Here is a 7,442-nt window from a genome sequence, read left to right as displayed (position 1 = left end):
GCTTTTCATGGAGGTTTCAGGTCAGTGTTACATTGGTTTTTTTGGCCGTTTCTCCAGTTTCCTTGACTGAATTGTGCTCATTCTGGTATAGTTTGAGAGATCTCTTCTCCCTGCACAAGTTAGTGGACAAAGCTGTTCCTGACCGTTAAAAGTGATCATGTCACAAGATGGGACCGTGGATAAAGCTGGACGTATTTTGCCAGATAGTAGTCAAAGGGTTTGAGAAAAAAAAAAAATTGCAAAAACTCTGCCTGGGGTCCCCCGTGCTACTTTCGATCCAAAGAGGGAGAGATTAATCGGTCCCTGAGCCATCTGTGATTAACCCCTTGACTACGGTAGCTCCTTCTGTTAGTGTAATAAAAACTAAGGATAGTCTATAGTTCTGAATTTTATTCCTTGTTCTTGTTCATGTGGTAAGCAGAGTTAGTACAGAACGCATGCGCATCGTAAAATACGTATTAACCCTTTGCTACTAGAGATTTGGCCGAAAAACTCGTTTTAAAGCTAGTTGAGGGGTTTTTTGGTCAATGTCGTGCTGTTTAAGAGCTAAACCTCCGTACAAACCCGTTTTTTCCAGGTTGTACACTCCGCGGCTTTTTCACTCAGGTGCTTGCAAAGTTCGGCATGCGCAGAAAGCAAAATTTCGACATGATTTTTGGCTTTAAAAGTAGCGCAACACTTTCGACTTTCACTTTTCGCTTTCTCTCCTTCCTTCCCTCTCTTTTCGCTTTCCTTGCCTCTTTTTTTTTTTCAACTTGCTGGGCATTTGGTAGGCTTTATTTTGGTAGGAAGAGTTTCTGAGAAACATTTCATCATCTTATAATTAGGTGATCAGAAAGGTAGGTGAGTAATGGAGCAAGCTTTTCATGGAGGTTTCAGGTCAGTGTTACATTGGTTTTTTTGGCCGTTTCTCCAGTTTCCTTGACTGAATTGTGCTCATTCTGGTATAGTTTGAGAGATCTCTTCTCCCTGCACAAGTTAGTGGACAAAGCTGTTCCTGACCGTTAAAAGTGATCATGTCACAAGATGGGACCGTGGATAAAGCTGGACGTATTTTGCCAGATAGTAGTCAAAGGGTTTGAGAAAAAAAAAAATTGCAAAAACTCTGCCTGGGGTCCCCCGTGCTACTTTCGATCCAAAGAGGGAGAGATTAATCGGTCCCTGAGCCATCTGTGATTAACCCCTTGACTACGGTAGCTCCTTCTGTTAGTGTAATAAAAACTAAGGATAGTCTATAGTTCTGAATTTTATTCCTTGTTCTTGTTCATGTGGTAAGCAGAGTTAGTACAGAACGCATGCGCATCGTAAAATACGTATTAACCCTTTGCTACTAGAGATTTGGCCGAAAAACTCGTTTTAAAGCTAGTTGAGGGGTTTTTTGGTCAATGTCGTGCTGTTTAAGAGCTAAACCTCCGTACAAACCCGTTTTTTCCAGGTTGTACACTCCGCGGCTTTTTCACTCAGGTGCTTGCAAAGTTCGGCATGCGCAGAAAGCAAAATTTCGACATGATTTTTGGCTTTAAAAGTAGCGCAACACTTTCGACTTTAACTTTTCGCTTTCTCTCCTTCCTTCCCTCTCTTTTCGCTTTCCTTGCCTCATTTTTTTTTTCAACTTGCTGGGCATTTGGTAGGCTTTATTTTGGTAGGAAGAGTTTCTGAGAAACATTTCATCATCTTATAATTAGGTGATCAGAAAGGTAGGTGAGTAATGGAGCAAGCTTTTCATGGAGGTTTCAGGTCAGTGTTACATTGGTTTTTTTGGCCGTTTCTCCAGTTTCCTTGACTGAATTGTGCTCATTCTGGTATAGTTTGAGAGATCTCTTCTCCCTGCACAAGTTAGTGGACAAAGCTGTTCCTGACCGTTAAAAGTGATCATGTCACAAGATGGGACCGTGGATAAAGCTGGACGTATTTTGCCAGATAGTAGTCAAAGGGTTTGAGAAAAAAAAAAAATTGCAAAAACTCTGCCTGGGGTCCCCCGTGCTACTTTCGATCCAAAGAGGGAGAGATTAATCGGTCCCTGAGCCATCTGTGATTAACCCCTTGACTACGGTAGCTCCTTCTGTTAGTGTAATAAAAACTAAGGATAGTCTATAGTTCTGAATTTTATTCCTTGTTCTTGTTCATGTGGTAAGCAGAGTTAGTACAGAACGCATGCGCATCGTAAAATACGTATTAACCCTTTGCTACTAGAGATTTGGCCGAAAAACTCGTTTTAAAGCTAGTTGAGGGGTTTTTTGGTCAATGTCGTGCTGTTTAAGAGCTAAACCTCCGTACAAACCCGTTTTTTCCAGGTTGTACACTCCGCGGCTTTTTCACTCAGGTGCTTGCAAAGTTCGGCATGCGCAGAAAGCAAAATTTCGACATGATTTTTGGCTTTAAAAGTAGCGCAACACTTTCGACTTTAACTTTTCGCTTTCTCTCCTTCCTTCCCTCTCTTTTCGCTTTCCTTGCCTCATTTTTTTTTTCAACTTGCTGGGCATTTGGTAGGCTTTATTTTGGTAGGAAGAGTTTCTGAGAAACATTTCATCATCTTATAATTAGGTGATCAGAAAGGTAGGTGAGTAATGGAGCAAGCTTTTCATGGAGGTTTCAGGTCAGTGTTACATTGGTTTTTTTGGCCGTTTCTCCAGTTTCCTTGACTGAATTGTGCTCATTCTGGTATAGTTTGAGAGATCTCTTCTCCCTGCACAAGTTAGTGGACAAAGCTGTTCCTGACCGTTAAAAGTGATCATGTCACAAGATGGGACCGTGGATAAAGCTGGACGTATTTTGCCAGATAGTAGTCAAAGGGTTTGAGAAAAAAAAAAAATTGCAAAAACTCTGCCTGGGGTCCCCCGTGCTACTTTCGATCCAAAGAGGGAGAGATTAATCGGTCCCTGAGCCATCTGTGATTAACCCCTTGACTACGGTAGCTCCTTCTGTTAGTGTAATAAAAACTAAGGATAGTCTATAGTTCTGAATTTTATTCCTTGTTCTTGTTCATGTGGTAAGCAGAGTTAGTACAGAACGCATGCGCATCGTAAAATACGTATTAACCCTTTGCTACTAGAGATTTGGCCGAAAAACTCGTTTTAAAGCTAGTTGAGGGGTTTTTTGGTCAATGTCGTGCTGTTTAAGAGCTAAACCTCCGCACAAACCCGTTTTTTCCAGGTTGTACACTCCGTGGCTTTTTCACTCAGGTGCTTGCAAAGTTCGGCATGCGCAGAAAGCAAAATTTCGACATGATTTTTGGCTTTAAAAGTAGCGCAACACTTTCGACTTTCACTTTTCGCTTTCGCTCCTTCCTTCCCTCTCTTTTCGCTTTCCTTGCCTCATTTTTTTTTTTTTTTTCAACTTGCTGGGCATTTGGTAGGCTTTATTTTGGTAGGAAGAGTTTCTGAGAAACATTTCATCATCTTATAATTAGGTGATCAGAAAGGTAGGTGAGTAATGGAGCAAGCTTTTCATGGAGGTTTCAGGTCAGTGTTACATTGGTTTTTTTGGCCGTTTCTCCAGTTTCCTTGACTGAATTGTGCTCATTCTGGTATAGTTTGAGAGATCTCTTCTCCCTGCACAAGTTAGTGGACAAAGCTGTTTCTGACCGTTAAAAGTGATCATGTCACAAGATGGGACCGTGGATAAAGCTGGACGTATTTTGCCAGATAGTAGTCAAAGGGTTTGAGAAAAAAAAAAAATTGCAAAAACTCTGCCTGGGGTCCCCCGTGCTACTTTCGATCCAAAGAGGGAGAGATTAATCGGTCCCTGAGCCATCTGTGATTAACCCCTTGACTACGGTAGCTCCTTCTGTTAGTATAATAAAAACTAAGGATAGTCTATAGTTCTGAATTTTATTCCTTGTTCTTGTTCATGTGGTAAGCAGAGTTAGTACAGAACGCATGCGCATCGTAAAATACGTATTAACCCTTTGCTACTAGAGATTTGGCCGAAAAACTCGTTTTAAAGCTAGTTGAGGGGTTTTTTGGTCAATGTCGTGCTGTTTAAGAGCTAAACCTCCGTACAAACCCGTTTTTTCCAGGTTGTACACTCCGCGGCTTTTTCACTCAGGTGCTTGCAAAGTTCGGCATGCGCAGAAAGCAAAATTTCGACATGATTTTTGGCTTTAAAAGTAGCGCAACACTTTCGACTTTCACTTTTCGCTTTCTCTCCTTCCTTCCCTCTCTTTTCGCTTTCCTTGCCTCTTTTTTTTTTTTCAACTTGCTGGGCATTTGGTAGGCTTTATTTTGGTAGGAAGAGTTTCTGAGAAACATTTCATCATCTTATAATTAGGTGATCAGAAAGGTAGGTGAGTAATGGAGCAAGCTTTTCATGGAGGTTTCAGGTCAGTGTTACATTGGTTTTTTTGGCCGTTTCTCCAGTTTCCTTGACTGAATTGTGCTCATTCTGGTATAGTTTGAGAGATCTCTTCTCCCTGCACAAGTTAGTGGACAAAGCTGTTCCTGACCGTTAAAAGTGATCATGTCACAAGATGGGACCGTGGATAAAGCTGGACGTATTTTGCCAGATAGTAGTCAAAGGGTTTGAGAAAAAAAAAAAATTGCAAAAACTCTGCCTGGGGTCCCCCGTGCTACTTTCGATCCAAAGAGGGAGAGATTAATCGGTCCCTGAGCCATCTGTGATTAACCCCTTGACTACGGTAGCTCCTTCTATTAGTGTAATAAAAACTAAGGATAGTCTATAGTTCTGAATTTTATTCCTTGTTCTTGTTCATGTGGTAAGCAGAGTTAGTACAGAACGCATGCGCATCGTAAAATACGTATTAACCCTTTGCTACTAGAGATTTGGCCGAAAAACTCGTTTTAAAGCTAGTTGAGGGGTTTTTTGGTCAATGTCGTGCTGTTTAAGAGCTAAACCTCCGTACAAACCCGTTTTTTCCAGGTTGTACACTCCGCGGCTTTTTCACTCAGGTGCTTGCAAAGTTCGGCATGCGCAGAAAGCAAAATTTCGACATGATTTTTGGCTTTAAAAGTAGCGCAACACTTTCGACTTTCACTTTTCGCTTTCCCTCCTTCCCTCTCTTTTCGCTTTCCTTGCCTCATTTTTTTTTTTTTTTTTGCAACTTGCTGGGCATTTGGTTGGCTTTATTTTGGTAAAAAGAGTTTCGGAGAAACATTTCATCATCTTATAATTAGATGATCAGGAAGGTAGGTGGGTAATGGAGCAAGCTTTTCATAAAGATTTCACGTCAGTGTTACATTGGTTTTTTTGGCCGTTTCTCCAGTTTCCTTGACTGAATTATGCTCATTCTGGTATAGTTTGAGAAATCTCTTCTCCCTGCACAAGTTAGTGGACAAAGCTGTTCCTGACCGTTAAAAGTGATGATGTCACAAGATGGGACCGTGGATAAAGCTGGACGTATTTTGCCAGATAGTAATCAAAGGGTTTGAGAAAAAAAAAATGCAAAAACTCTGCCCGGGATCCCCCGTGCTACTTTCGGTCCAAAGAGGGAGAGATTAATCGGTCCCTGAGCCAACTGTGATTAACCCCTTGACTACAGTAGCTCCTTTTGTTAGTGTAATAAAAACTAAGGATAGTCTATAGTTCTGATTTTTATTCCTTGTTCTTGTTCATGTGGTAAGCAGAGTTAGTACAGAACGCATGCGCATTCGTAAAATACGTATTAACCCTTTGCTACATTGGCCCTTTGGCCCAATGGATAAGGCATCTGACTACGACTCAGGGGATTCCAGGTTCTAGTCCTGGCAGGGTCGCTTCTGTTTTGGAGGCAGTGTGGCCCAGTGGTTAGGGGGCTTGCCTTGAGATCCGGAGACCCCGGGTTCAAGACCCGCTCTGATCACTCGTTGAATTTCATCCTAGTAGTCCCTGGTTCAACTTCCCAGCTGCACTTGTAAATAGCCGACTGGTATGCCTCCGGCCAGTTGGGATTCTTAACAGTTGTTGTTGTTGTGTTCCGTTGTTTCGTTGATTGTGTTTCATTGGCCCTGAAAAGCCCCTACGGGGAGCGGTCAATTAAGTATGTATTGTATTGTATTGTATTGTATTTGGCCGAAAAACACGTTTTAAAGTAGTTGAGGGGTTTTTTGGTCAATGTCGTGCTGTTTAAAAGCTAAACCTCCATACAAACCCGTTTTTTCCAGGTTGTACACTCCGCGGCTTTTTCACTCAGGTGCTTGCAAAGTTCGGCATGCGCAGAAAGCAAAATTTCGATATGATTTTTGGCTTTAAAAGTAGCGCAACACTTTCGACTTTCACTTTTCCTTTCTCTCCTTCCCTCTCTTTTCGCTTTCCTTGCCTCATTTTTTTTTTTTTTTGCAACTTGCTGGGCGTTTGGTAGGCTTTATTTTGGTAGGAAGAGTTTCTGAGAAACATTTCATCATCTTATAATTAGGTGATCAGAAAGGTAGGTGGGTAATGGAGCAAGCTTTTCATGGAGATTTCAGGTCAGTGTTACATTGCTTTGTTTGGCCGTTTCTCCAGTTTCCTTGACTGAATTGTGCTCATTCTGGTATAGTTTGAGAGATCTCTTCTCCCTGCACAAGTTAGTGGACAAAGCTGTTCCTGACCATTAAAAGTGATGATGTCACAAGATGGGACCGTGGATAAAGCATGACGTATTTTGCCAGATAGTAATCAAATGGTTTGAGAAAAAAAAAAAAATTACAAAAACTCTGCCTGGGGTCCCCTGTGCTACTTTCGATCCAAAGAGGGAGAGATTAATCGGTCCCTGAGCCATCTGTGATTAACCCCTTGACTACGGTAGCTCCTTCTGTTAGTGTAATAAAAACTAAGGATAGTCTATAGTTCTGAATTTTATTCCTTGTTCTTGTTCATGTGGTAAGTAGCGTTAGTACAGAACGCATGCGCATTCGTAAAATACGTATTAACCCTTTGCTACTAGAGATTTGGCCGAAAAACACGTTTTGAAGCTAGTTGAGGGGTTTTTTGGTCAATGTCGTGCTGTTTAAAAGCTAAACCTCCGTACAAACCCGTTTTTTCCAGGTTGTACACTCCGCGGCTTTTTCAGTCAGGTGCTTGCAAAGTTCGGCATGCGCAGAAAGCAAAATTTCGACATGATTTTTGGCTTTAAAAGTAGCGCAACACTTTCGACTTTCACTTTTCGCTTTCTCTCCTTCCCTCTCTTTTCGCTTTCCTTGCCTCATTTTTTTTTTTTTTTTCAACTTGCTGGAAATTTGGTAGGCTTTATTTTGGTAGGAAGAGTTTCATAGAAACATTTCATAATCTTATAATTAGGTGATCAGAAAGGTAGGTGGGTAATGGAGCAAGCTTTTCATGGAGATTTCAGGTCAGTGTTACATTGGTTTTTTTGGCCGTTTCTCCAGTTTCCTTGACTGAATTGTGCTCATTCTGGTAGAGTTTGTGAGATCTCTTCTCCCTGCACAAGTTAGTGGACAAAGCTGTTCCTGACCGTTAAAAGTGATCATGTCACAAGATGGGACCGTGGATAAAGCTGGACGTATTTT

This window comes from Montipora foliosa, chromosome 9 (assembly GCF_036669935.1).
Source record: "Montipora foliosa isolate CH-2021 chromosome 9, ASM3666993v2, whole genome shotgun sequence".
Classification (NCBI taxonomy): Eukaryota; Metazoa; Cnidaria; class Anthozoa; order Scleractinia; family Acroporidae; genus Montipora; species Montipora foliosa.
The sequence above is the reverse complement of the archived record's forward strand: the minus strand, read 5'-3'. Positions refer to the sequence as shown.